The sequence below is a fragment of the Dromaius novaehollandiae genome, chromosome 1 (assembly GCF_036370855.1).
Source record: "Dromaius novaehollandiae isolate bDroNov1 chromosome 1, bDroNov1.hap1, whole genome shotgun sequence".
Classification (NCBI taxonomy): domain Eukaryota; kingdom Metazoa; phylum Chordata; class Aves; order Casuariiformes; family Dromaiidae; genus Dromaius; species Dromaius novaehollandiae.
Window position 1 is genome coordinate 5665719 of NC_088098.1, and position 27184 is coordinate 5692902.

The 27184-nt window shown below is 38.9% G+C and overlaps 1 long non-coding RNA gene across 1 annotated transcript; it reads left to right on the forward strand.

Moving 5' to 3' along the window:
• Positions 1–378: 378 nt before the first annotated feature.
• On the forward strand, positions 379–26600 carry LOC135328113 (uncharacterized). The gene is made up of 4 exons (XR_010388852.1): positions 379–483; positions 17127–17219; positions 21528–21644; positions 23371–26600. It is a non-coding gene; the product is annotated as an uncharacterized LOC135328113 (long non-coding RNA).
• Positions 26601–27184: the final 584 nt, after the last annotated feature.

Below are 27184 nucleotides of genomic sequence, written 5' to 3' on the forward strand. Positions count from 1 at the left end.
CACAAATATACAAATATATATAGGACAGCAGATAGGAACTTTTAAAAATGTATTTATCACTGAAATCTAAATTATAGTAGGCTATTAAAGTAGCAAAACAGCAGACTCTGAAGAAATAATATACAGGCTCATGGGAAAATGACATTCATTGCTGAGGATCTGGTCTATATTGCTGGAATAGATTACATATTTTGTAATTTGCATTGCTTATTGGGCAGGCATAAAAGTCCATGTGTTAAAGGAAGGAATCGTGGAGATTTCTGAATTCTTTCTTCTGCTCTCCAGGCCCTCAAGGCAGTTCTGACTAAAATAAGAGCTCAAATTCCCCTTTAGCACAGGAAGGGGTGCTTGGGACTGTCCCTGAGGGGTAGTGCCATGCATAGTTGAATGGCAGATTCCTGGACAATGGGATAGATGAAAATCACAGCCCTCTTATCAAAGAGAAGAACAGAAAGGTATGAGAGAGCTGACAGAATACAGCAGGTAATAACAGCCTCCTTTTTGGAGGATTATCTTAAAATACACTAACAACTTAAAACAACCTCTGCAGTCTGCTTTTCATTTGGGCAGTTATTGATTGTTTGGTTTCTTTGTCGGGTTTCTGTTTGGGGTTATGGGGTTTTGTTTGTTTGTTTTATCATTACATTTTAAGTATAATACGATTTGCTGTCAGTGACAAAAAAACAGTGAGTTTGCAGAGATTCTGAAACCTACCAAAGCTGCACCTGATGAAAGGCAGAGTTCCCTAGGCTTGGGTTAACGTGCTTGAACCAGGATTGTCCACTTGCAGTAAATAACAACTTGCAAGATGAGTGCTTATCCCTATATTTTCAGTGGGCATTCAGAGAAGAACATAAATGTTCAGTGTGGTTTATATGAAGTTGACAGAACAGCAACAGAATTAGAAAATCTTATTCTATATGCAGAGATGGGGTACATCTCACCTCACTTCATCTCTCTAAGCATTATGCACTGAGTCTAAGCTAGTCAAATCAGTACTCTCTGTAGCTGACAAAGATACAAGCACCTACAAAGGGCAATTCATCTTCTCCAACAACAGATGTATAAGAGGGATGAAGGAGAAATCTGTCTTTCATCACAGACTGCAGGGAGAGCATAGATGATGAGCTGAGGCCAGATGCCTAACCTTTAGATAGCTGATGTTAAAGGAGATGAATCTGTGACTTTATCAGAAGACGAGAGTAGATTGTACTGTCATGTGACCTGACAGAATAAACTGCTTCCTGAAGAATATTTACCATGGATTATTTTAAAATTCATTTGATTTCTCTTCTTCTGCTAAGAAAAATACAATATTTGGTATTTAATTCACTGGACTACCCTCGCATGAGTTTCTCTGGTATTTTTGGACAACGCCTTTTCTGAAACAAGAAATTGAATGTGAAATTGAAAGCAGAGAGACAAAGAGGACCAGGGAAAGGGAGGAGCTTGCTATTTAATTACATGATGCTAAATAATTGCTACTTTAAGGAACAGAGTATTATGCTGCTATTTTGAAGTGTCGACCTTTTAAAGTATTGCTGGACATAGAAACAGAGGTTCAACAGTGCTTCATGCAGTCACAGGATGGGATAACTGGAATCAATTCATCAATGGCTCCAGTTGACCCCAAGGCAGTATTAATGCCACAACAGAAAATGTCAAACACTATGGGGCTTTCTACCATAACGCTCATACAAATTCAAAGCTTGATCTAACAAGGGAGTTAAGGTGCTTAGAGAGTGATTCAGGCACTTGAAGTATCTAAAAGCCCCTTAGCTTAGCTGTACTGTTTAAAGATTCTCATACGCAGGCCACTCATACCCTAAACTATCCAAACCTCACAATTTGATGCTTCTTCCCAGAACCAAGCAGCATCCTGCTGCTATGCACTCTTCCACCAGTCTCTTCTGAAAGGCTTCCTTCTCAAAGTGTATTTAACACACAGACAAAACCCATCCCACCACCCAGGACAGCTGTGTTTACCCTATTAACAGTAACACTCCTGTCTACTCCTTACACACAATGGGTGGGTGGCCAACCTGTGAATCTTGGGCTGTTCACATGAGACCTCCATGCTGCATGTGTGTGAACTGACTAGCAACAGGGTCTTCTTGATGATGTGGGAACTGCTGGATAACATAAACCTTAAATACAGGAGCAAATATATCCAATACTACTGCTGAGGTTATTCTTGTTACATTATCCTGTGACACCCTTCAGCCTAGTGCACACTGTACTGGAGTTGTGGGTCCTTTTGAGATCTAGTATCCTTTTCTCTCTGTGAACCATCCCCTTCTCAACAGTTTTTGGAAGTTTGCCTTTAACTCTCATATTCAAAGGTAACCGGTTTGCCAGATAGGCAGGGTTAGAGCCATGCTCTGTTCTTTGAACTAACATGGTAGACACCTACCACAGGAAAAGGTCTTGAGCGCTAAACTGCCGAGAAGTAAAAGGTGATTGCTTGCAGCTTTTAATCAAGTGTCAAACTTCTCCAGATGAAACCTCATACTTGAGTTTCTATCAGGTATTTATAAATGACCCACTTGGCACACTGAATGCTTTTTAAGGTAATTTGTTCTCCCCGGACTTTCTGCTGGAAAGCTTAATTTCTACTGTACTAAAGACATAGTTCTGATTTCCACTGCAGGACCTTGAAGCTAAAGCTAAGGACTTTGGTATTTAACTTGCAGACAAAGAAGTCTTTTGTTGGGCCTAGCCCTCTCTCTATAAATCTTGTCAGTCAGGGAGGGGAACTCACTTGTCAGTATCTAAACCATCTAAAGCTACTTTCAAGCATAACTAGGACAGGTGTGGTGCAGTTGTTGGTTTCCTCTTCTAGGCCTGCGGCCAAATGAAAGACAGGAAAGAAGACAAGACAGGAAATTTATAGCCATGCAATTATTAAATATACTGTGATGAGTCCTGGGGAAATCTCTATGTACAGGTACCTTCACAGAAGGTGACAATCCCTTCTAGCTCTCTTGTGTTGATAATCAAGGCAGACATTCATTCATTTACTTGGGAGTTCTCTGTTTTTCCCCTCTTCAGTGGGAAAGAATCTCAATGTGGTGCTAAGTCCATTGTTTCTCATTCATCCTCCTGAAACAGTAAGTTTGAATGCTGCAGAATATTTCCCTATATTCAGCTATAATCAGATGGTATAATGAACATATATTCAATTCTATTTTTTAATTCATTCTCAGCTAATGAATCAAATAGTTTGGCTAGCCCATAGTTATGTTTCAGTCCAGGCCAAATGTTATGAATCATGGGAGAGACCAAAGTACAGTTACACATAAAAACATTTGTGAAGGTAAAGGTTCAAAGGACTTGGCCTGTGGCTTCATGAGACAATAAATCTATCTATAAAAATCTTAATACATGATCAAAAATCCTGCAACCATATGAGGCAAAACACTGATATAGCCTGTGCCTCTGGTTTACTCACTGTGGCAGTCACTTTACCTGTTTTAATTTTTTCCGAACAATTTGACTAATTTTGTGCAAGCAGGTCAAATAACACCTCTCCTTCTGCTGTTGTCCTAAAAGCAGAATTAGCTGCCACAATTGCATGTCCATACCTCACCTCATAGGTCCATACCTGACCTCATAGGTCATGCAGAACTTTGGGTCGTGTGTAGGTCCTGGAGGAGTATGCCACAGAAGCACGGCTTGAGGGCGGCAGCTCTGTGCTCAGAGGGGCGATGAATCTGGTCAAGGATTTTTAATGCACTGTTCTAGTCTTTTCTTACAAATACAGAACTTATAAAGGGAAAACGTAGTTTTTCACAAATTGACCCAGATGTGTATTTGGAGAAATAGGTCTCAGAACATTTTCTTTTAACATTCTCCAAGTGAAAAATGCTAGCTTTTAGAACAAAAACTTTGGGGCCAGAAATTTAGCTTTTAAGTAAAATTAAAGGTGAAAAGCTAGCACTGTAATTCATACTTCTGATAGTTTCAGAACATTTTCACTGTCTCAACTTTAGCATGTATTTATTTACAGTTACTCAAAAAAGCTGGAGATTTTTATTTTTCATTCTGACTTCTGAGAAGGGCTCATTGATTTGTTCATTTATCTTTTCTGGAAAGTCTGAATCTTACAGTTTGGGGAAAACATTTTCTCCCTGAGTGCAATGCTCCCCCTCAACTTTAAAAGCCTGTCAAGCATCTCTCTGTAGTTCTGATTTATTGTAGTCATGCCAAAGGTGGACAGCACAACTCTGTGCTTGCTTGACCAATTCAAAGGGGGTGTTTATGGGCAGACACTGTGGCCTAGAGGATGTTATCGCTTTCCCACCCCCTGCCAGGATGGAATCTGACACTTCTCACTTTGCTAATGTTTTCTTCTCCCTTGCCCCTGGCTGTGGCTAAGTGATTGTTTATGGCAGATACTTTAAATCATTATCACCTCCTGGGCCTTTGAGTATAGCTGCATAATCTGCTTTTGCATCGGGGAAGCTCTTCTATCAGTACAAAACAAGGCCAAATGTTTATCTAGTGAGATGATAGTCAAAGTGTCTCCTCTAATATTTAAAAACAAACAGCAGTACCTCTGTTCAGTTGCAATGAACACTGGCCAGCTAAAGCCAATTTCTGACACTCTTTCCTGCACAGCGCGACACTCCTTGGATAGCTAATCCCTATTTATTTATACAGCATCAGAAATATCCAGGGAACTTAAAGGATGATAGAATATATGAATAAGCATCGCAGCTTTGTTTATGGCGTTGCCTTAGCACTTAAACCCTGGTTCCCACTGTGGCGGAGCTGCAGGAACTATAACAAGAAGTTTGCTGCGGTTACTTTATGGCCGGCAGCGCACGCTGAGGGGGCAGCTGTGCAGAGCAGAAGATTGCCGGGGGCACCGGGAAGGCCATGACCTCTCTGCCCAAGCTCTGGAAAGCAAAGCTCCTCGCTGCTCCCTGGGGAAAGATAGGGGTAAGCAGGACAGGGATTACTGATTAGGAGGGAAAAGAGCCTCTCCCTGAGTCACCAGGGACCCCAACCACATCCCTCCCAAAGCCCTGAGAGAAACAAGTCTGGCTTTCAGGGTTGTCTTCCACTAACACCCCTCATTCTTCCCTCCCTGCTTTCTCTCATCCTCCAGCTCGCAACAGTCAGCACTGTTTAAATGTTATTGCAAGGCCTGCAGCAGGCTCGGTCAACTGCCACAGCAATCCTTGCAGCTTACCAAGGATTTCTAGTAGTTGTCAAGTATTTTGTTGGCAGAGGGGAGTTCAAAGGAAGCAATTGAGGGATACCCATCAGTTGACTGGTAATAATCACAGAGACCTCCTTTTATGCGCCAGGACCAGGGATAAGTTCTGGAAAGCTATCTGAGGAGGAGTTGGAAAACAAAACTCTCACCTATTGAAAGTGCTCGAGTGGGTGTTGAATAGGTGCTGAATGGAAATTGGCCCAAATTTCTAAGTCTTAGGAATTTTAGATCACTTGTTACTAAGTAAATGAGAAAAACACTGTCAAATCTCACTGGATGAAATCCTAAACTGACAGTTTGCTTTAGAGTCCACATGGAATTTTAGACCTGCAAAGGAACTTTAATGCTTTGCTTGATAAGGAGTTAGTGTTAATGTAGGAGTTGATGTGTAGGCTTAAATCTTGGTCCAAATGAAGTTGCTCAGAGCTTTGGCACTGCCTGGAGATGTTTGGAGTCTTTTTCTAAAGAAGGGGATGCAGAGAGGAGGGGGGCATAGGGGCAATGTTTAGGGAAGAAATAAGCAGGTTTCATGGATATTCCCATTCTTCAAAGGAAAGTGTGCTGTCCAAAAACATTAACATCAACAGAAATGTAATGAGTTTACATTTCTGGTTAACCATATAACACAGCTGTTACCTCACTTCACTACTAAATACATTGCAGGTTTAGGGCATGAAATTACACTGACATCCAAACTAATCCAAAACATAGCAGCAGAGGTAAACACAACTAAATAAAGAAATCCTGGTTGTGGCTTTAAAAAACTCCTACTGTTGTATACATTGGAAACATCCAGAGTTGTCAGCACAGCCATCTCGAGGCTGACTGTACAGCACGGGTTCCCAGGAAATATCTTAAGTGACTAAAGGAATCGAAGTTACAGTTCTCTTCAAGCTAGAGACACAGTAGTTGTTTTGTCCATTCTGTTATACCACCCAGTTCCCAGTAAGTGCCTGATGAAGAAAATAGCGGAGAACTGCACAGGAGCATTTTTTTGACATTGTCCATGTGAGTATGGTTAAAGGAAAATCAATCTTTCCCTTGGAGTGCTTAAAAGGTAGTATCGTTTCCTGTCTTTGGCTACCAAGCCTGGACTATACTGAAATAGTGAGGTTTATATTTTGAACACTCAAAGAAAGTGTCAGCCTGGCCGTTCACTTCTTCTCTTGGCTTTGCCTTTAATAATGTGTCCACACTGGTTAGGCTACCTCTGCACTCTCATGTTTCAATCAGAATATTCCTGCTGCTTTAGCTACATCTCCCAACACCTGACGCAGCAAGCTAAGCCTGAAAGCCTGACATTAAATCACCAGCTCTGAAACTTTGTGAATCTGATCTCAGCAATCACATTTTTTTCTCTCTCAGCTGACTCTGATTTATTCCAAACTAAATTTCTTTCTTTCTGCTTTAGCCAAACCGCCTAAGCAATATTATGCATATTTATTTTATCTGATTTATAAACAAATTGTTTCCTGCTTCACTGCCGTCTCTGACACATCCACACTTCAGCCTTCCCCTTGCCCTATTTTTGTTTATATCTTCTCTTTCTACCTAATCTGATTACTGTTTCCTAACCTTGCCTTTTTTTTTCTACTGACAGATGTCTCAAAATCCTATATAGTCTGTTGTTTTTTTCTCTTGCTTTGTCTACATCTCCGAATGACCTCAGGATATGAATGACTCCGTTAAAGCACACTACTCATATTTGTCCTTTTGCTTCTACGCAATTCTAGATCAGATCATCACTGTGAAGTTGTATTTCTGATATCTCCTCTTTGATACTCTATTGCCAATTCAGGCTTCAATGCTTGTAAAGAAATATAAATACCTGTTCTTCTTGGTTTCTCTTCTGCCACCCTGCTGGCAGCTTCACTTCTCCATGCTCGCATTCTTGAAGTATTTTGAGTTGGACCCCTCTTTGCCTCCCATGCTTCCAGTCTTCCAATAAATCCTATCATCTCCTTCTTCAATACTATCATATTGCTCTCTTTCTTCAAGGCTCTGCCATTCTGCTGCTACTCAACCCTGAGTCTGGGTTATCTCTTGCCTTGATTAATCTAGACCCTAGCTTTATAGCTTTTTCTGAAACTTTAATTATTACATTTGTCCCTACCTTGTTTTCGGTTCCTCCTGGGGGTCCAAAATACCTTTCGTACTTGGTGTTGTCAGTTACTGTCACTTTTGTTTAATTCTCTCTTCTTTTTTAAAAAATGTCAGTGTCTGAATGAAAAATGTTTAAAGAATGACCTGAAACTGAATTTTCTTAAAGCAATTTTTTCTATTAATTTTTCCCCTTGGTTATTAGAAACATAGGCAAAAGGCTGATTCACAGAATGAAGAGAGAAGCTGCTACAACATGCTCTTTTGCTGAATAGCCCAGAGTTATCTAGAATTTGAAACATCCCAGTTCAAGTACTTAATGCCTGAAACAGAACAAAGGATTTAAGATATTTTTTTCTCACCACCTGTTTTAGCTTCAGAATATTCTGCTCTCTGGGCTATGATTTTTTAATCTTGATATCTGCTGTGGAACTTGGTCTACTCTTTGAAATATTTAAGTGTTCAAGACAGCAAGAAATTAGGATCTGACTGTACAAGCTGTTAGATTATAGAGTTCCTCTCCTCCTCAATCCGAGTTCCCCCACACACACATCAGGCAGAAAAGATTTTTAATCTAAAGAAACCATGTTCCAGGTTACCCTAACCAATGAGTTGTAAGGAAGCATTTGTTCTAGAGATGCCAAAATTTACAGTTAACACATACAGATCATGTTCTTAATAACTTGTTGCTGAATCTGGCTGTACTTCTGGAGTGACCAAAACTGACTATGTAGTGAATCATTGTGAGACCCACCCAGCCGAATCTATCTAACATGGTTGGGATTTCACTGGTGAGATGCAATCTGACTTTGGGACATTTTTATGTATAATAACTTGCTTTTATCTATGTAAAGCTGCAGGAATTTAAGGGAGAATACAGAATGAGGTTATTAGCAGTTTTCATCTTGTTGCTAAGGATTTTGGAGAGTCATTTTTAGTTAGTTTTAGGGTGGATTTTTTGCCCTACTGAAGTAACATTTTTTTCCAGGGAAAAAAACCCAAAAAGCAAAAAAACGCATCTGTGGCTTAGTGAACACAAAGAAACTGCCCCAAAGCAGCAAACATGAATTTAAATTATCCTCCCAGTGTGAAAAAAATTTGCATGAAGCCTGAAGTTCTTTCAACAAGGATTTAGAAAACTGACATTTCATACATCCATTGTGTCCTCATAGGAACTTGGTCACTATCATGGCCAATTCTTGCAAACTTTAATAGCCCTAAGGAGGAATTCTGATGTCCTTAAACTTTTATTTGAAATATTAATTATGATGAGTATGAGGAAAGGCTGATCCTTTGAATTCTACCTTCTAGCTTGATGAGGATGTATTTTCCACTGACTGTAGTCACAGCTACTCATTAAGAGACTTTAAGCCTTTGATAGTGCAATGGAGTGGAACATCAGCTATTCATCTCTGGAGAGCACTATTCATACTGTCTTAAATCATAACCTCAAACGAGCTGCTGATCTCATCAGCTCTCATTTGTTTGCATCATAAAACCACCACATGGTTTGGCACAGCAAGTGTTCCCTGTTGAGGGAAAACTGGCTAGTCAAGAGGTGTAGCAGGCTTGGGTTGGAGACACGTTCAGAGAAGATAACCGAACACTAGCAACACACTGAAACTAGTATTATTTTAAGCACTAAACTAATTTGCATATGAAAAGAATATGCTACTTGTGTTTTCTGCTGTCAGTTACCTTCATTCCTTGACTATTTTTCCTTGTTCTTTTCATTCTGTGATCCTTTATAACGAAGGGTTTCTTATTTTCAACTAGTACTATGGAAACAGTCTGGTCAGAATATCTGTGAGTCATTGCCTAGATGTCTGCATCATTTACTAATAAACACAGCTGACACTGTTTTAGCTGATCATCTCAAATTAAACCTTCCTTTCCTAGCAAACAAACATGACCTGAAAGAAAATAACACCCTAGTCTATTGCATGGCCTCTCATTATTTTCTGAAATCAATGTTAAATGAATGTTGAAAAAGGTTATTTCAGCTTTGTGCTCATGAAAGTTGATCCTGCCCTGAACCATTGCATGATAATTAACTCTTCACTATTGGAAGTCAACACACAATTACATCTTCTATGTTAGTGTTCAAATTCTGAGGAGGAAGTGTTCAATTAGCATCGTCAAATGAAAATGTAGACATCTACCATATAGAAGGAACCTTTTGTTGACTTAGAGTCAAACGGTGTCAAAGGCACAGCAGGAAATTGCCATTAGCCAATCTGGACTTTCTCAACATTTAGGTCTACAGCCCACAATCATCAGCTTCTGAAGGAGAGCAATTTAGGTAGCAAGTCAATCACCTCTGTGACTTTGGTCAACCCACCTATGGCATGCATTCACAGATGGGAGGAAGATTGCTTACACATTCCAGCTCCTGGGCCTGGTGCTTGACTTTTTTCTTTATCAGATGTGCTAAACAACAATGGGAGACTTGTTATTTTGGAGGCAAGAGATTAATGACTTATCTTTAAAGTTACAACAGCTGTTTCATTTTATGAAGCATATTTTTAAAAATATTCATGGCTGCGTTTGGTAATTGATATTTATTGTCATGTTCAGGAGATGAAACAGTGGAAATTAGGATTAATATTTAAATGAAGGACTGAAGCATATGGAATGTTTTTAAGTGAACTCAGAAAGACGTGCTGAATATGCGCCCACATGTCGCTTCCAGAAAAGGCAATATTGGAGCGATGTGTCATGTGTATTCCATTTTTCACCCCACAAGTGGTGGCCTGTGCCATGTTTGCATTCAGCAATTGCAAAGTTGTAAGCTCTGGCTGATATTGTGCAACAGATGTATAATGATGGACGAATGAGCTTCCAAATGTTCCCCTTATTCAGCTATAGGGAAATGTAGCTCACATATGCATCCTTTAGAGAAAAACATTGCAGAACTTCATGGAACACAAAAGATTTTAGATGATGGTGCTGGAGGGAGGATGATTTCCATGTTATATAGAATCTGTAGCTATTTTAATTTTAACTAAACAGATGGTTAAGCTCAACACTGAAGGAGACAATTAGGATTCATTTGGTTTCTCTCAAAGATAAGAGGACTCAGGCTAGTTGCAAGCTCTAGAATTAGAATTAGTTAAGCTAGTTAATTAATTAAAACCAGAGCTGCTGTAATAATGCATCTCCAGACTCATTCTTTCCCTCATTTCCCTTTCTATATGGGTGAAAGGACTCATATCAGATTCCTCTAACTTTTAAACTGAGGGGTGGATGATTGGAAAAAAATAATAGAAATAACAGATACTTTGTTTAAAAATGTATCTTGCCTGGAAGGGGAACTTTGCTGAAGATGCATAGATAACAACCGCTAGCAATAAATATAATGAGGTAAATGTTAACTTCAAAAAGTTCCTGTTTTGTATTTATTGCCTAAAGAAGGCACATCCAAAGATAAAACTAAATATTCCTTTAGGCTGTAGATATGGAGTACCATAAAAGACTGAGTGTGATCTTTGCAAGCAAATGCACTAGCAAGGTTGCCAAATGCAGTTTCACTTTATCTTAAACTGACTTGCTATTTTTCTCTTTAATTTATCTTTGCATGGGTTTGAACAACTGCTGAATTCAAAAACCAGGAGAATTTTGGCAAGATATACCAGAATATAATGCTGAAAGGACTAAGACATGAAGTGATAGTATTGTGACTCAGCCGACAGATGGAACAGATTGTGATATGCTGGTCTGTACCTACCCATCACAAAATCATCCCTATCTGAGAAAAGAAGTTGAAATTTTCATTTTTTCAAGTAGTTTATAACACAGGAGCATGTGTTCTTACCTTGAATAGCTACAAAAAAGCTTAATTTAGAATGTAGCAAAATGTTGTTGTCTGATCCACTTACTACTAGTGACAAAATTGCAAATCTATGAAGACAGAATAACTGATGATATGTCACACTGCTGATGAGATAAAGTCATTATTGATCTACATTTCAATAACACAGCAAAAACAGTGATTACTTCACTGCCGGGGAACTAATCTTCCAGCTCTGAAAAATTAACAACAAGTATTTCACCTTAAAGGATAAAACACACACAATAATAAACAATTTTAAAGGAAGCTGGAGGCATGTTTTCCAAGTTCCATTTCATGTATCCTTTGGTCACCATATCAACAGTCTGCAATTTTGTCTTTCTAATGGGTAGAACTGTAGCTGTACTACAGTAAAGTAGAAAAAAATGTTAATTTGATTTTTGTAACATTAAAGGAAGAAGATTTTACTATATATTAACTATTCCCCAGCCATAATCACCGGTAGAAATCAGATGTATTAATGCACCTAGAAGTTCCCAAGATTTAAATTTTTGTTCTATGGGAAATTTTACTATTTCAGGATAAGTTTTATTCCAGATATGAACAAAGGTGCTTAAGTTTCTGATGGAAGGAAAATCCTCTAAAAATTTTGCTAGAATGTCTGAGATTTACAGGTTTCACTGCAGCCCTAACTCAAGGAGACTCTTACAGTGCTGAAGAAAGGAAGCTCTGTGGGTAGTGGGGAAGAGAGACATTTCCCCAACTACAGAATAAAAGCCTAGAAGACTAAAACTGCCAAACAGCTTTCCCCTAGTCATAGATCTGTGGCACAGACTTTGGAAATTTTCAGTTTATCTTCCTGGCAAGGTTGTTCCAGAATACAATCCTGCAAACCCCCAAAATACCTGAGCAAGCAGATTTAGAATGAGCAAAAATTCTGGGAAACCGTCAGTCAAGTGGAATTCACTTCAGATCATTTTTCAATGTCATCCACCTTTCTAATCCAAGTTCTCTGTCAACAAGGTAACAGGGTATTTCACAGGGAAAAATATATGTATGTGTGTATGTGTGTACACACACACATATATAGGTATGTATGCATTGATTCATGGAAACCTATATGGCCACCTAGGAAGAAAAATGCTTTGCTGGAATCTTTCTGAAAAGGTTCTGTCGAAAGCATTCTTTTTAAGACTTTTTCTCCTTTTTGTTTCCTTGATTATTCCTCTCTGAGCACAAATCTTTAGAACTGAAGTTATGAATTCTTCAGTCTTCTGTCTACGGATGAAAACAAATAAAATGTGTTGACTTTAGTAGCACATGGAATGCATATGAAGGTAGTCAGGAGAAAGTAGTAGTTCAATGACAGTATCTTGCTTGCTCAGGTGTTATTAAGTAGGATTTAAGAACCAGAATGTAGTAGGGTTTTTCATAGTGATTTTTACAATATGTTTGTGTAAAAGAAAATACATATTTTTCTGGCTATTTGTAGTAATAAGCTGGTGATGTACACATCCGATAAAACTAACCTCTCCTTGCTGCAAATGAGTAGAGACATACATTGCTTCTTTTTGCAGTCTGTAAGGAATAGAATGATATTTTAATGTGTGCTTAATTCCTGGTCCTCTTTTTTCATTGACAAGTAAGTGTCCATAGAGTACAGTTATCACTACAGCTGAACACTTTATTAATCTGTGGAGCAGGTATCTGAGCTAACCGTTGTCTCTCTCCGATCCAATCTGCACTTACTACAGGAGAAAGGGGAGTGTTTTTTTTCTGAAAATTCCTACACAACTCCAATTTTTTTTTAGATCACTTAGAGCTTTGGACAGTTATTAAAGAGAGTATGAAGAAAAGGTAGCACACAAGGGGTAAGGAGCCAGAGTTAGAAGATCAAATGAATAGCTTTCTGAGAAGAGGCAACAGATCTGTCTTTCTAGCCAGCACTGAGTGATTCAAGTACTGAGACGTTAATAGCCTTGCAAAGTTTAGCCTGAAAATAGGTGTAATAAAAGGAAATTCTGCATATACTGTAGCTTCAACAACTAACTTTCAGGCCCTGCTCTGTCTCTTGCCATTACAAATTATGGTTTTGAACCACTATTTTTTTTTTTTTTTATCTCAGGACTTCAGCATTTCAGAGCTTGTGACATTCCTCTTGAATCAGCAAAAAGCATATCACCGGCTGCGTCTTTGACTTTGTTATGCTCCAGTTAAAAATACCTTTCACTTTACTGACACGATGCCACATGCCATGAAATGAATTTCCTTTCACAGGTTCTTGGAGTCAATTGGACAAACGTAATCAGATCCACACCTTATTCATTGAAGTATCCCTACTTAACTAACTTAAGCAAGAAGTGAAAAAACTGGGTTTAGAGGCTCAATATTTTTAACAGTAGTACAGCCATGAGTGGTGCTTCTCAGTGCTTCTGAATTGTCTGGAAAACAGTTAAAATCATTCGCTAAAGCTTCTGGCTACTCATACATGCAAGTAAATGGAATGTATTTGGTTAGTTACTTGCCTGTGTTTAAGTGTCCCTTTACTATCCTGCTCGCACAATTCCTGAAGTAAGCTTGGTAAAACTGACCCAGTTGTGGCCAGATCCCAAAAGACTCCTGCCTCTGGTGACTCCAGGGTTTCTTGAGGAGAATTAGCAATTGGGAATAATGCATGGGATATTTTCCTTGCAGTGTGCAAGATGACTGCAAGATAAGTTTGTGGGTAGGCTGGGAAATGTGGAGTGACAAGATGGTAATAAAGAAGAATGAATTAACGTATCATGGAACTTCTCCGTAAGGTGAAAATAACAAATGTTTTCTATACAAGGCTATTAGCCAAAGCCATGATATATTTCTACTGATCTCCTGGGGTGATGATAATAGATCATCACTCTTTGATAGGGATGCCAGTGATGGATACAAAGTTTAGTCATGGATACAAAGGTAAAATTCCTCTACCTTCATGGGGATTCAGTGTTTTGACCTACTGGTCATTAGACATGCTGTTTTGGATGCTGCGTGTTTGGGTTCTGAATTAAGTTTTCAAAAGCAAATAGAATTGAGATTCAGTGCATCTAAGCTTCTTCAGCTTAGATGCACAAAGAGCAAGATGTGTCCATAACATTCAGAAAGATTTTCAATAAAATTAAATTTCATAATCCTGTGTCACCCTTATTCTTCTTCCCGGGCTGTCTTCCTACTTTTGCTTGAGATCAGTCGATGTGATGTTCAGGTGTGATAGAACTCTTAGGAGTGGGGACCTTGGAAGCTTCACTTCAAAAGTAGTCAGAGTGTGTTAATTACTGATGTGAAAATTGTATTTCTAAACCAGTAACACTCTGTGGCATTTCCTATTCCCATACTGAATTGCATAAAACTCAGAGAATATGTTTCTTATAAATGAAAATGTGTTAAATCTATTACAGGCTCTGATTTAGTTTAACAGCAGGGTTATATGCATCTGAAAAACAGGTTTGTAAAGGAAAGATTTCCAGACACTAACTTATAAGAATGATAGCAGCCACCACTACGTTGGAGGTATTGCTGATACAGGCAACATCCCTGCTAATAATTTTTTTATTCTAGTCGCATGTAATTTAAAACCAGCTCCTGTATTTCTTTCTTGTATTGGATTCACAGTGGGGTAAATCAGATCTCATGATTTTTTTCCTATACAATAACGCAAATTTACTGTTCATGAAATTCCACTTGCTTGGTAGCCATAGTTACTCACAGATTAGACTTACAAACCATCTATAAACCTAAGGACAGAGTAGCCTCAGCTGAAGAGAGTGGTGTTTAAAAGCTTGGCTTGCTCTTTCTATCCACATGTATTATGACTTAGCTCAATACAGTTTATATCATTTGATCAGTACCTATAGATATCTTATTGGGCAGCATAATAATATTCATTATTTTGGTTCTACCAAGAAAACCTCTCATACTAACTGTTAACGTAAAGACCTTTCATTTTCAATTAGATCTTGCAGAAGGTTATCATTACTGCTGTTTAAATAGAATCATGAACAGTGAATAATTTGTCAGTGAAAAAATCTTATTTTACTCTTCCTAACATTCTCTCTTTATCCTTTACCTCTTCCTCATCAAAAATAGACCAGTTTACTTAGTACAGTAACTCTGGAAGCAAAGATAATAATCATCCTAATAAGTCCGATAGTCATCAGTTCTTCAGCAGACAGTACAAGACTATTATCTTCCAATTACTCAGGAAGGCTCAAGCTGCACTTTGAGGGCATTCCTGAAACGAATGCAAAATCTGCATTTGCCTTTCAGTTATATGTCTGTCTTTTAATTCTAAAGAAGCAAATTTACACCATAGAAAATATATCTTCCACGGAAATCACTGTGTAGCTTCCTGCCCCAACTAGTATTAAGTCCGTGATTCCAAATCTGACTCCATCAGTGATACCCACAAACAATTACACAGTTGCTCTGAATCCAGTCTGCTTGAGTATGTGCATGGTAATATATGATGGTAGTGGGAGAGCTAATATGAAATGGTTGTAAATCCAGCATATAAAATCAGCATATGAAAGGAAAAAGCTAGGAGGATTTAAGTGTGCATATGAATAAGTTCCGAGAGTAAGTTTATTTTGTCACCCTCAAAATCTATAGGAACATCTAAAAATTACCCTAAGTGATTAGAAGATTAATGTTTACGTGTGATGGAAAGAAGAGGTGTTATGGATGGTGTGAGTTTGCTGGATTGAGCAACTTGGCTCCTAAGAAGACGTGCTTGGTGATGAGGAAGGGGGAAGGAAAGATAAGGAATTCCATTCTAGTCAATAAAAAGTTAAGGAGAAGCATTGCATGGACAGCTCATTCTTTAGCAGCATTGTTTAGCGTTGTTTAATTGGATGATTCTTTCCTGCTGAACATAATGCTAAGGGCAGTAAATACTTGGGGGTTTTCAGGAGATGATGCCCCAGATACTTAATTTTTGACCAGTGAATGTTCCATTTTTCTATCAATAATGTTGTATGCTGCATGTAAGCAGCTAGCAATCCAAGGGGAGTGAAGTGAAAAGAGAAGATACAATTTACAGATGCAAGAACTACAGGGACAGAGCTTAAAGAAAAACCAAGCCTGAGATGTCATTTTGAACTGACTACGGCATATTGTCTTCTTGATTGTCCAAGAAGGGCCACTTTGTTATTCTACTCCTGTAATTTTAGCTTTTGAGATAGAATAAAAAGATCTAAAATGCTCATGCATAGCCTTTTCTAAGCTTGAGTAGGTTGGTTTCTTTCTTCCTGTTTCTGAACACCTTGCTCCCATGGATAAAGGTTCATCTCTGACCTGAGATCCAATGATCTTTTGGGCCTTCCTGGAGATGGGAACGAAACAAGACTGATGTGCAATGGGGAAATAGAACAACTCTGCTATGTTGTTCTGTATGCTCAGTTCTTTCGATTCTTGGCTGAACATCTTTGCACCTGGAAGTAATCAAACCAACTGTTTGGTCTTAACTTCTCCCACCTTCCTTACTCTGATAAAATGCACAGTCATGAGCATGGGTGCAGGTCAGGAAGGACAAGTGGCAGATGTAGTGGGAAGTTTCAGGAGTGTTGTGCTTTCTATCCCTTACATAAGGGTGGCTTAGTAGTAGTTGAAGGACTCCATTGTTGAACTGAGATCTTTGACATGGATATCCTGCCTTTAAGCCCCTAACACTCATGAAGGACAGGCATTCATTTTGTCATACTGTCCCTTTCTCAGTGATCCTTTTCCTGGGAGAGAGTGACTGGGCTTTCCAAGCCAGTCTGAACATTTTTTTTCTCTTCATTCACTGCCATGAAACATAACCACAGTGAAGATGAAGCCTCCATCTGTCTGTTCTGCATGAAATTTGACCTGTGATTCATAAAAGACAATCCTCACTTTTCAGTCAGCCCCCCTTCTTGAATGCTTCCTTCTCAGATTTGTTAGATAAGTGAATGCATTTTCCAGATATGTTTTTTTTAACTCCTCTCTCCTCTCCCATTTCAGAAAAGAAGCCATGAGGGGGAAGAAATGGACTGTAAAAGAAGTACAAATCGGGAGATTTGCTGAATGATAAGATCAGACTCAAGGGGCCTCCAGGTAAAAAAGGGGTAATTGGACAGCATAATATCAAATGACTTTGAGACATGATGTGACTAGTATCCATATAGCATTTAATTATACATGTCCAAACACTAACTTGTCTTCAACCAGCCTTGTTTTGGGGCCTGTCTCTATACCATTTAGCTCACAGTGAAGGATGCTTTGTTCCTTTAGGCATAAAGGGGCATTTGTCAGATATCCTTCAGCTTCTTTTTAGGAAGAGGTGAGGATAGGAGTTTGCAGCCTTTCTCTCCCCTGTCTCTGCATTATTGCCTGCTCTGGTCGGTGAAAAGGAGTGCCCACACATCTGTTCAGTTTCCTCTTCTTCCGCCCTGGTTTTGATATAATGTTTTCATCCAGTCCTCCTTTCCTTAGCCTATCAATCTTCCTGCACACACATCCCTTGGCTCCTCGACTTTCAGTGCATTCCAGGGAATGGCTTTAGGGTTTATGGTTGCTCTGGATGCATAATTCTCTTCTCGCAGAAGTTTTAGACCACCATAGTTACTTCTCTGAAAATAGCCACAAGAGAGTGAGTGAAGAATAGGGCGTAGGATGCAAGATCAAGGGTGGTGTCTAAGAAAAAACTTTTCTATATGGTGCATATTTTTTAACAAGGAAGAATAGATCCTCTTTCTTTTTTTTTCTCATTAATCTTCCATTTCTGTTGAAGGAAATCTCTCTACAATACAGGCTTGTACACAGTGTGAGAGTCTCAGCCTGCCATGACTAATAAAGACACAGGGGATGGGAATTCTTTTCTAATCACAATTTAAGATCCATAACAGCTTTTAAAATACATCCTTTTGCACTAAGCTGATTAGTGCTGCTCCATTATTCACAAATGTCTGAGAAAAAGTCAGCATCTATCACATTTTAACATGTGCTTCTATTTAAAACTGTGAGGAATATACAAATTATGTTTTGTGTATGTACAGGTATATATAACAATAAAATGGTATATGCAGGGTGCATGATTAGAGTGCACTACCTTGAGTCAGTCACAAGGGACATTTAGTTTTTTATTATTGCTAAGATAATTTTTTTTGTCCTAAAGGGTATTTTATTTTTCCTTCCTTTATACATCCTGTAAATGTTAGCATTATTATTTTTTACAGAAATCTCCTGTCACATAAACCATGTCCCAGAAATCAGTGGAAGACTTTTGAATATACCTCCTTAGATATGTTTTATCCAGACCTAGCTGATGTGGAAGAATTATGACAGTTTTTCTGTTAGGAAAAAAAAACAGCTGCTTACACAAAACCAAGAGATTTTTCTGCCTATTTCTGAACATCTTAAGCCATTAGCAGACCTAAATGTCCTATGCAAGTATCTGCCTCAGGGTAACAGTGCTGTGTTCTGTCCTTTCCTGGAATATTTAAAGTTAGCTATGACCATTTTTAGCTTTATACACAGATAAAGTACAACATTACAGACTTTGAAGGTGATGGCAATGAAAGGTACAGCGACTTGAGCAAGCTGCATCCCTTTCAGTCTCTTCTCTCAGTGGCAGAGGAGAGCAAGCTGCAGCGGCAGCTGAATGTTTGTATGAGGACGATCTGCGCAAGGCCAACATTAATTTTTCTGCTGTCCTCTTTCATGCCACTGAACTACTTCTAAAATTGGTTTATTTGTATCAGATGAAGCATAGACAGTCCTATTCCTGCAGCAAAACACAGAAAACAGCCCTTGTGTTTACTAACTCACAGCACTGGTAGCCCTGTTTTGTTTGTACTTTACAGAGATCTGTGATTTGTGAGAGGATGATCCCTATCCATACAGAACAGGCAGAAGAGACACAAACTATAGCCTTCTGTCTGTGCAGAAAGCAAGACCTTTCCTTTTTTCATGTTGCTCTCCAGAATTCTTCCGTTGCATCACCTTTTCCTATTGCAAAATCCTTGTAGTGGGGTTGCATCCAGTATGGAATTAAGCCTGTCTCACTTGCTGGCCATTATACATGTTTTGTTCTTTTTTTGTTTTGTTTTGCTCTATTACTGTTTGTTTCCATACTCATCTTTCTGTGGCTTTGATTCAGACATAAATGTTTACAGACTTCTGGACTTCTCTTTGTTGTGAACTTTTTAATCAGTATAAGCTCTTGGGAAGTTATTGGTCCAAAGACTGCAATTTACATTCCCTCATGTATAAGGATAGCAAAATAGGAACATAAGAATCTGCTCCCACTGATCTACTAGCAGCTATTGCCTTTGTCACCTGTACTAATGCTTCTTTGGCTTTGGCCAAAATGGGAAAGCTTCATATTGATTCTATTCATTATACTGGCAGCATAAGGAAAAGGGACAGAGATGTTATATATTTTTAGTGAACAAGGAGCAGAGGTGTAAGAGGAGAAAGTAAGAGGAGAAACTTGAGAGGAGCTACTTCCTGAGGATATCTGGTCATTGCTGAGACCAGAACAAGCAGTTGCCTGTATATTGATCTCATCCATATCCCTTAAACCAACTACATTCATATCCCTTCCCAGCTACAATGTCAGGTACCATCTCCCTGCTGCATCTTCATACATGGGTTTATCCTGCACCTTAGTTGGTCCTGCTGGTAAGCAGCTACCCCTGTCAGCTGGTAAGTGGCTAATACCAATGAGGTAGTGGCAGTATTTTGTTATCCTGTCTCCTCAGCCTACTCTGTTCACAGCACTTGCTGCAGGAACTTGTGGGCATTGGAGGATAGATACTGGATCTGCATGTTCTTCCCAATGGAAGAAGATACTTGAACACTTTGTGGTGTAAGGTCGGAGGGTACAGGAAGAGCATATTGTGGAGGGCTATTGCTTGTGGGAAAGAGGTGACTGGGTGTGATATAAGAATGGAAAAACAGGAGTTATACATCAGCTCCAGAAAGCTTGTCACAAGGCCAATATGCCCGGCCTTTTCTGAAAGGTGTTGGTGGACTCTTCTATCAGCAGTAGCATAGCAAATTAAACTTAGGTATCCCTACCTTAAAACTTGTTATGCCTCAGATTCATACTCTTCCAACACATTCTTTGTAACCACTGTAATATTTCTTGAAAGATAGGATAAATATTGATTACAGCTCTCTATTTTTTCAAGCTGCAAGAGACCACTTGCTCATCTCCAAAACCGTACATCTGCCATATCAATATTGGCAGTGGATTTGCAGTGCATTTGTACTTTTTTGGCTTATTTGGCTCTACTTATTTGCTATCTTCCTGCAGTAAGGCTTTACATTTTCAGTGACATGCTTGCAATTTGTGTATCCAATAACCACCGCAATGGTAGATACTGAAAACTCTGGAGATATGATCTGAAACATGCAGACCTGAATTTTGTCATGCACATGCATATCCTTGATCCACTAATTGGGCTGTTTAGGCATTTGGAGTGATAGCCCCAAGGCAGGATTGCACATCCCAAGTTATCTCCAGTGTTTCAGTGCACACGGATAAATAAGGTTTTGAATCAAATCTTTACTCATGTCTCTCACTGCAGATGAATGTGTCAAATTACCAGCATAGATCAATTAATTGATTAACATACAAAGGTTTTAATGCTTTGAAGCTATTATGTTTAATACTGACTTGTGGTGCTTTGTCCTCACTTGTCCAGTTCACCTCTGAGAAATGCAGTCTTCTGGCTACAGCTAATGTGAATGATACAGTATAGTAAGTGTTAATCTGTAAAATCTTGTAGTTCCACCTGGCTCAGATCACTGCTCTCCTTCTCTATGCATGTGCAACTCCTCTCCATGTTAATGAAGAAAGCATGCTCTTTGAAGAGGAAATGCACACATTATGCCTCACATCCTAAAGCACTCAAGATGGTTTTTGGACATGCTAGAGATAAGTAGCATGATGCACAAGTACATATAATGCTTGATGAGGTACCATAATACTTGCTGAGATACCATAATATACACAAAACTATTATCACTCAGCTGTCTTCCACTACACATGCTGAGACTATCAATAATTATACTTGGTTTGGATTTCTGGGTAATATCTTGAACTGAATTCAAGTACAAGTATAACCTGGCACTAAGCCTTTTTTTTCTGCACTACAGGAAAAGCAGGGCTAATTCAAGAATGTTGTTTTCACTGAGAATTTTGAATCATATATCTGTAACTATTTTGCATAACTGGTTGATTTTTTAATGTTATTGTCTCTTTTATGTTTTTGCACCCACTTTCTTCTTTCACCTTTCCAGCTTTAACCTAGAAGAGTATAGAAGAGAGAAGAAGGTAATGTCTAGTGTTCTTATATTTATGAGAAAATTGTAATCAAAGAATAAACTGAGCCTGATTGTTTTGTTTTGTTTTAGAAGTCTGCCTTTGGTCAAAATGTTTTTGAACAAAAATGGTCCAGAGCTCTCTGCAGCCCTGCACAGATATGAAAGTCATGCTAGAGCAAGAATCATGATTAAAGAATGAAAATAAAGGTAACAAAACAAAAATATTATGAGAATTTTAATAAAGTCATCGAATTAAAAAAAAAAATCAATATTGACTGGCAGACTAAGCACACAGAAACTGGCAGTCTGCAGACAGAGACAAGAAGTAAATAACTCTATAAAGCAGTTTACCCTCATTGATTGCTCCATCAATTTGGGGGGGGGGGGGAACAAACAAAAAAAACTTGTAATATGACCTCTAAACCTTATCTTTCCTAGCTGGTACTGTACTGTATTCCACATTGCCAGTGAAGCTCGGAGCAAATGTTTAAGCTGTAGTACAATTGGCCGCGTGCTTTGTACTCATGTCTAAGCCCATATCAGGCTCTTGATTCAACTGTGTGTATAAAACTATCATTGATACCATTGAATATGTGCGTGGGAAGAATGCTGTATTTGGCCTCATTTCTCCATAGCTGAGGTATGTAGGCTTTTATGTAGAGCAAAATTAGGTTATAAGTGGTATGAAGTAACCATTTTAAGAAAACATCTCCATCTGAAGGTGTATATACTACAATCAAAGAACCACACAGAGTCTTATCTGGAAATGGCCATTGTTTTGAAGACAAATGGGTAAAACTGCCAAACCCTTAACAGGCTGAGACCAAAAGCACTGCTCATCTGAGTTGTAGGCATGACCAGAGAGGGTAAAAGGATGAAGTAACACAGTTTGTCCCAAGTCTCTGTTTTTGATAAGTCAACAGGACCGTGAACCAATTACATTTTGATAATTCCTAATGTTTATACTGTTACAATTCTAATTTTCTCTTGAACAGCCTACATTTTTGTACAACTTTGTGTGCCTTAAAAGGGCACAGCTTCAGTTAATAAATCAACTGTGATGTTTACTCAAATCTTCCTAAAAACCCTCTCAGCTTTTGGGTTTCATTTTTCTCCTTCCTAACAGTATCTCTATTGTTAGGGCCCTATTTCTCTTTCCAGGGACTACCTAAAAGATATGCTTACATCTTGCTTTGATAAAGTTACCCTCCATTAGATGAGAAGGCTCAGCACTCAGCCATGGAAGATACACATGACATGAAAGCCTATACTGGAGTACCTATGCCCATGTGATTCCATCTCAGGATAAATATTGCCCCTAATTGTGAATAATTAGGATGAAATCATAGTTAAGGTTTTATTTCTTTAAGATAGTTATGAAAAGTATTGATAATGAACTTGAAGAACCAGCGAGAGAGAACATGGGAATCTGAGTGTTCTTCATGTGGAAGAATGTCACATGGGTTTGAGCATTGCAATTGCTCCTGATATGGAGTATCTGTGTCTAAGACAGGCTTAGGGTCAATGTGCAGACTTGTACTTTCTCTTATCTGTCCTGAGTTCATCCTCTACTGTATTTCCTTGCGCATTAGAAGCTAAGCTTTGGCTCATTTTCAGGTTTTGATGCTGGCCAAAAATCTCAACATTTCCAGTTAAGTATTAGAGAGAAACAAGAACACAAACAAATATTTCTGAGGAAAATAAAAGAAACAGGAAGCCCTTACTTAAAGGGCCAGGTCATTACATGCTCCCTTGCACAAGTGCATTGCAATCCCATTTTATTGTGTGAGCCTCTATTTCCTGCAGAATAATTGTATTCATCAAAGGGCAAGATGAGCAGTGCTTTGTGAGTGAGGCAGTGGTGAATTTTTTTTTGTTGTTTTTGATTTGTTATCCTCCAGTTTAATCTTATGCCTCATTTACTCCATGCTAGCTGAAGTCTGCACTGAGGAATCTTCTTCGTTGGCACCCCTCTGATGCTTGCTGCAACAGTATTTGAGCACATCTTCAGAAAAATGTACTCCTCCTCAACTCCCAGTTTGAGGCAGGAAAGTATTCTCCACATTTCACAGACGAAAGAAAAGATTAAGTCACTTTCTCTGTACAATATAGGGAGCAAGTGCCAAGGGCTCAAAACGTGTCCAGCTCTCTCAGATTACACTCCAGTGTCCTAATTATTATGGCAATTAGCCTCTTGCGTGCATTATGGTTTAACTCACTATATATCATGTTATCTCTGCAATGAATGTAAAAGAGCTAAGCCTAGCAGACGTTATCAGGGGACAACGCTCTACAGGACAGTGCTCAGTTCAGCTTTGTCTGTCTGGCAAGCAAGCAGTACGTGAGCATGTGGAACGAGAAGTATGGGCTCATGTAACAAAGCCTTAGAAGCAGCCCTACAATCACTTTTTTAAACTGTTGTTTTCCAGGCAAATGCTTCATGGAGTAAGATTCACACCGCTTTTATTGGACTGTGTGCATTTGATCAGTGGTAGAGGAAAGCACCAATTCCACAGTGTACCTATATTTCCTGAACAAATGTTGGACAATAATAAGCTGGAGAAAGGCAACAGTGATGGAAATGACTGTATGAATCAGCACTGAGATGGTGATAAAATAGCTGCAACTGCATTTGTGCTGTGCTGGACACTGTGTTGTGCAAAAGACCCAGTGCTTCGATTAGCCAACTATGTGTGGAAGCAGAGAGAGAGATGTTAGTGAAAATACAGCATTACCACTTCTGCCTTCTGCTGACTCCTAGCACTGCCATCCCACAGCAAAGCTCAGACATTTGCCAAACAGTAGTTTCCCCAAGGCTATTCCTTCCTCATGGCGCCCCTCTTGCTGCATCCTCCACTCTGTAGTGACACCTCTGACTCATCTGGGAGAACAGGGTCTCTTCTGTTTCCATGTACTTGCATATTTTCTACAAGAAAAGAAGATAATTACTTGACTATAGCTTGATTATAGAGAAACCACTCTGCAATGTTGTAAATTTCCCAGTATGACTGATTGTTATCTTCTAAAAACAGCTCTGTAAATCTACTGCACTTGTGGAAACTGCATTAAATATGTCCTTAAAGCTTTGACATATGATTCAGTCTACACTAGTTTTCCAAAGACATGTCTCTGAACTTCCTCTGGCATTTAAAGTTTCTACCACCCACCTCCTGTAGTCCAGAGGTGTTTAAAATACAGTAGAAAGCTTCTTTAATAGTGCAAAATACACAATTTTTCATCATCCCTTATTTTTGAAGGTTGTATTTACTAGGAAAAAAAATCATTCTGGGCTACTACCTGGACTGAGAAGAAGCAGCCTATTTCAGATGGAAAAAAGTAAAGCAGAGTTACAGGGAGCTGAAAGGCATCTCACAGAAAAGTTTGTGCAGCTTTAGTGACAGGCACTGCTTTACATTCTGCCTATAACAAGCACACATTTCATTGCAGCTTCAACTCCAGCTGGGAGCAGAGCTATGTATGCACTAAAGTAATATACAGTGAAAGGATAGTTGTATGGTAGAAACAAAGTACTGGGTGTCAGGAGATATGGGTTTCAGACCTGGCTTTGCCCTCAACTATGCATTGAAATAAACCACTTGGTTGGTTTCTCTCTCCCTCTGAATAGCCACTTGTAAAATTAATGCAGTACTTATACACCTCTTGGAGGTGCTGGATTGCTAAGTCAGTTTCTTGGAGGATTATTTTAGGTGAACCGTAGAAGTTGCTAAAATGTTACTGCAGACACTGAAAGAATTCACCTTCTGCCTTTAGCATCATTCTTAATCATGTAGCTAAAAGGATCTCAGATAGTCCTGATGCTTTGGGGAGCCAGTGGAAGTAATATCATCAATGACTAGTTAAGTATATTGTTCGACTGTGGGCAGAGTTTTATATTCTTTGCTTTAGATATCTAACTTTAAACTACTGAAAGTCTACATTTAACTTAGGAGCCAAGTCTTCCTGGGTTATCTGTATTATCTGTAGAGACCTATGCTCCTGCAAAAGGGCCTTCCAAGGTATCTAAATTAGGTTTTCCTTTTAAACTGCTCTCCAGAAGAGCCTATTTATCATCGTTAACTATGCAGGGTATAAAGAGTAATTAGGAATGGGATTCAGCTCACCAGGTTTCAGTGCCTGACAGGTAGATGCTTGCATCTGAACTAGCCATTTGGACTCTGTGGTGAGAAACAAGCACTTCAGAGTGCAAAATAGACATTTCTCACAAAAGATGTCTGTTTCTCCACGCTGCCCTAAAGAGAATGTGTACAGTTGCTATTAAGTAAATCTCTCTATTGAAGAAGTATCAAGTTAGAATCCTAAAGTCTGAATGCCTCCTTCTGGCCTGCTCCCTACCCATCCCTCATGTGAAAAAAAAAATATATATATATGTTATTCTTAGGGTTTAAAACTAACAACATGATTTTCGACACAGCTTTAAACAAAGATTAGCCCCCAAACAGAAATTCTGGCAGCAGATAGTTTTGGTCTGCCTCTTACTCTGAAGTGACAAAACTTTTGTTGAACAGGCTTCTTGGGCTCAGGATTTAATTTTAAGGTAGGCATGCCAAACCCAAATAGGCCAGCGCTCAGGGCAATTTGCCTGATTCAGAACAAGAACATGAGTCTCAGTTTTTCTTATGCCAGATGAGAGCTTACGGACTGAGTTGTTGGCAGTTCTTCTCTGGGCCTCTCTCTTTTTCTCCTGCCTCCCACTCTCCCTGTCTCCCTTCTCCCAACCCCTGAAAAAAGTTTTTGCCAGGTTTGCCTTAGTTTCTTTCTCCATCAGAATAGAAACATATTTCAAAATCTAAAATCTGTGACAAAACAGAATTCTTGTTTTCAGGCCAACGTGCCTAAAAGAATCCTTAGCATGATCAGGTCAGTGTAATCCATGTTGCTTAAGTGGTCGAAAGCCTCTCTGTTTTTAAAGATAAAAATAAGCTTGTGGGAAGCATCAAATGAAAAATGTTTTAGGAAAAGGAATTTAAGCGAGTTTTTCAAAGTGACATATAAAAACAAAAAGAATGTTTTTTTTAATTTTCTGGCTTCACTTAGTTTCCTGTTTCTGTGTGTTACAATCGCATTTTAATAAAGATATTATTGCATTCTTTTTGTCGTAGATACTGTTTTGTGGTAAATAAAATAGGATCCTGCTTTTTCCAATACTTTGGTCAGACTGAATAAAATTATTCTAATGCTGAATTTTGAGTCTGGTTAACAAGAAGTTCACTCACATCTCCTGATTTACCTTCTTTGAAAAAATCACAGGAATTAAAAAAATCTTTCAATATGAATGGTGACTCCACCTCCACCTTTATCTCTTTGTAATATTGCTCTTTCAGCTCTCATTAAAATAGTAGGACTGGCTTGGATGATGATCCAGGAGACTGTCACAGAACACCTGGCTCCTACGAGGAAGATTTTACTGACCAGGGTTACAGTGGTTTTTTTTTGTGAGACTGTAGTTGATAACAGAAGGACTCTGGTGCAGTCCCGTTTTGCTGAGCCTGGAATGACAAAGCCTACCTCTATTTATCTTGCATTCTTTGCCATTGTGTTTGGTATTTCACTTCATCCTTAGTCCTGCTGGTCCTTGCCTATTCCATGGCCTTCTTTCCAACTTTTATCCTTCAGCTTTCTAGGTCTCCAAATTAAGCTGCATCCAGAGCCCATGTTACAGCCAGGTAGATCAGTTGCTTGCTCCCTGCTCACTCAGACAACTCCTGTCTCTTCAAACATTTGAAGAG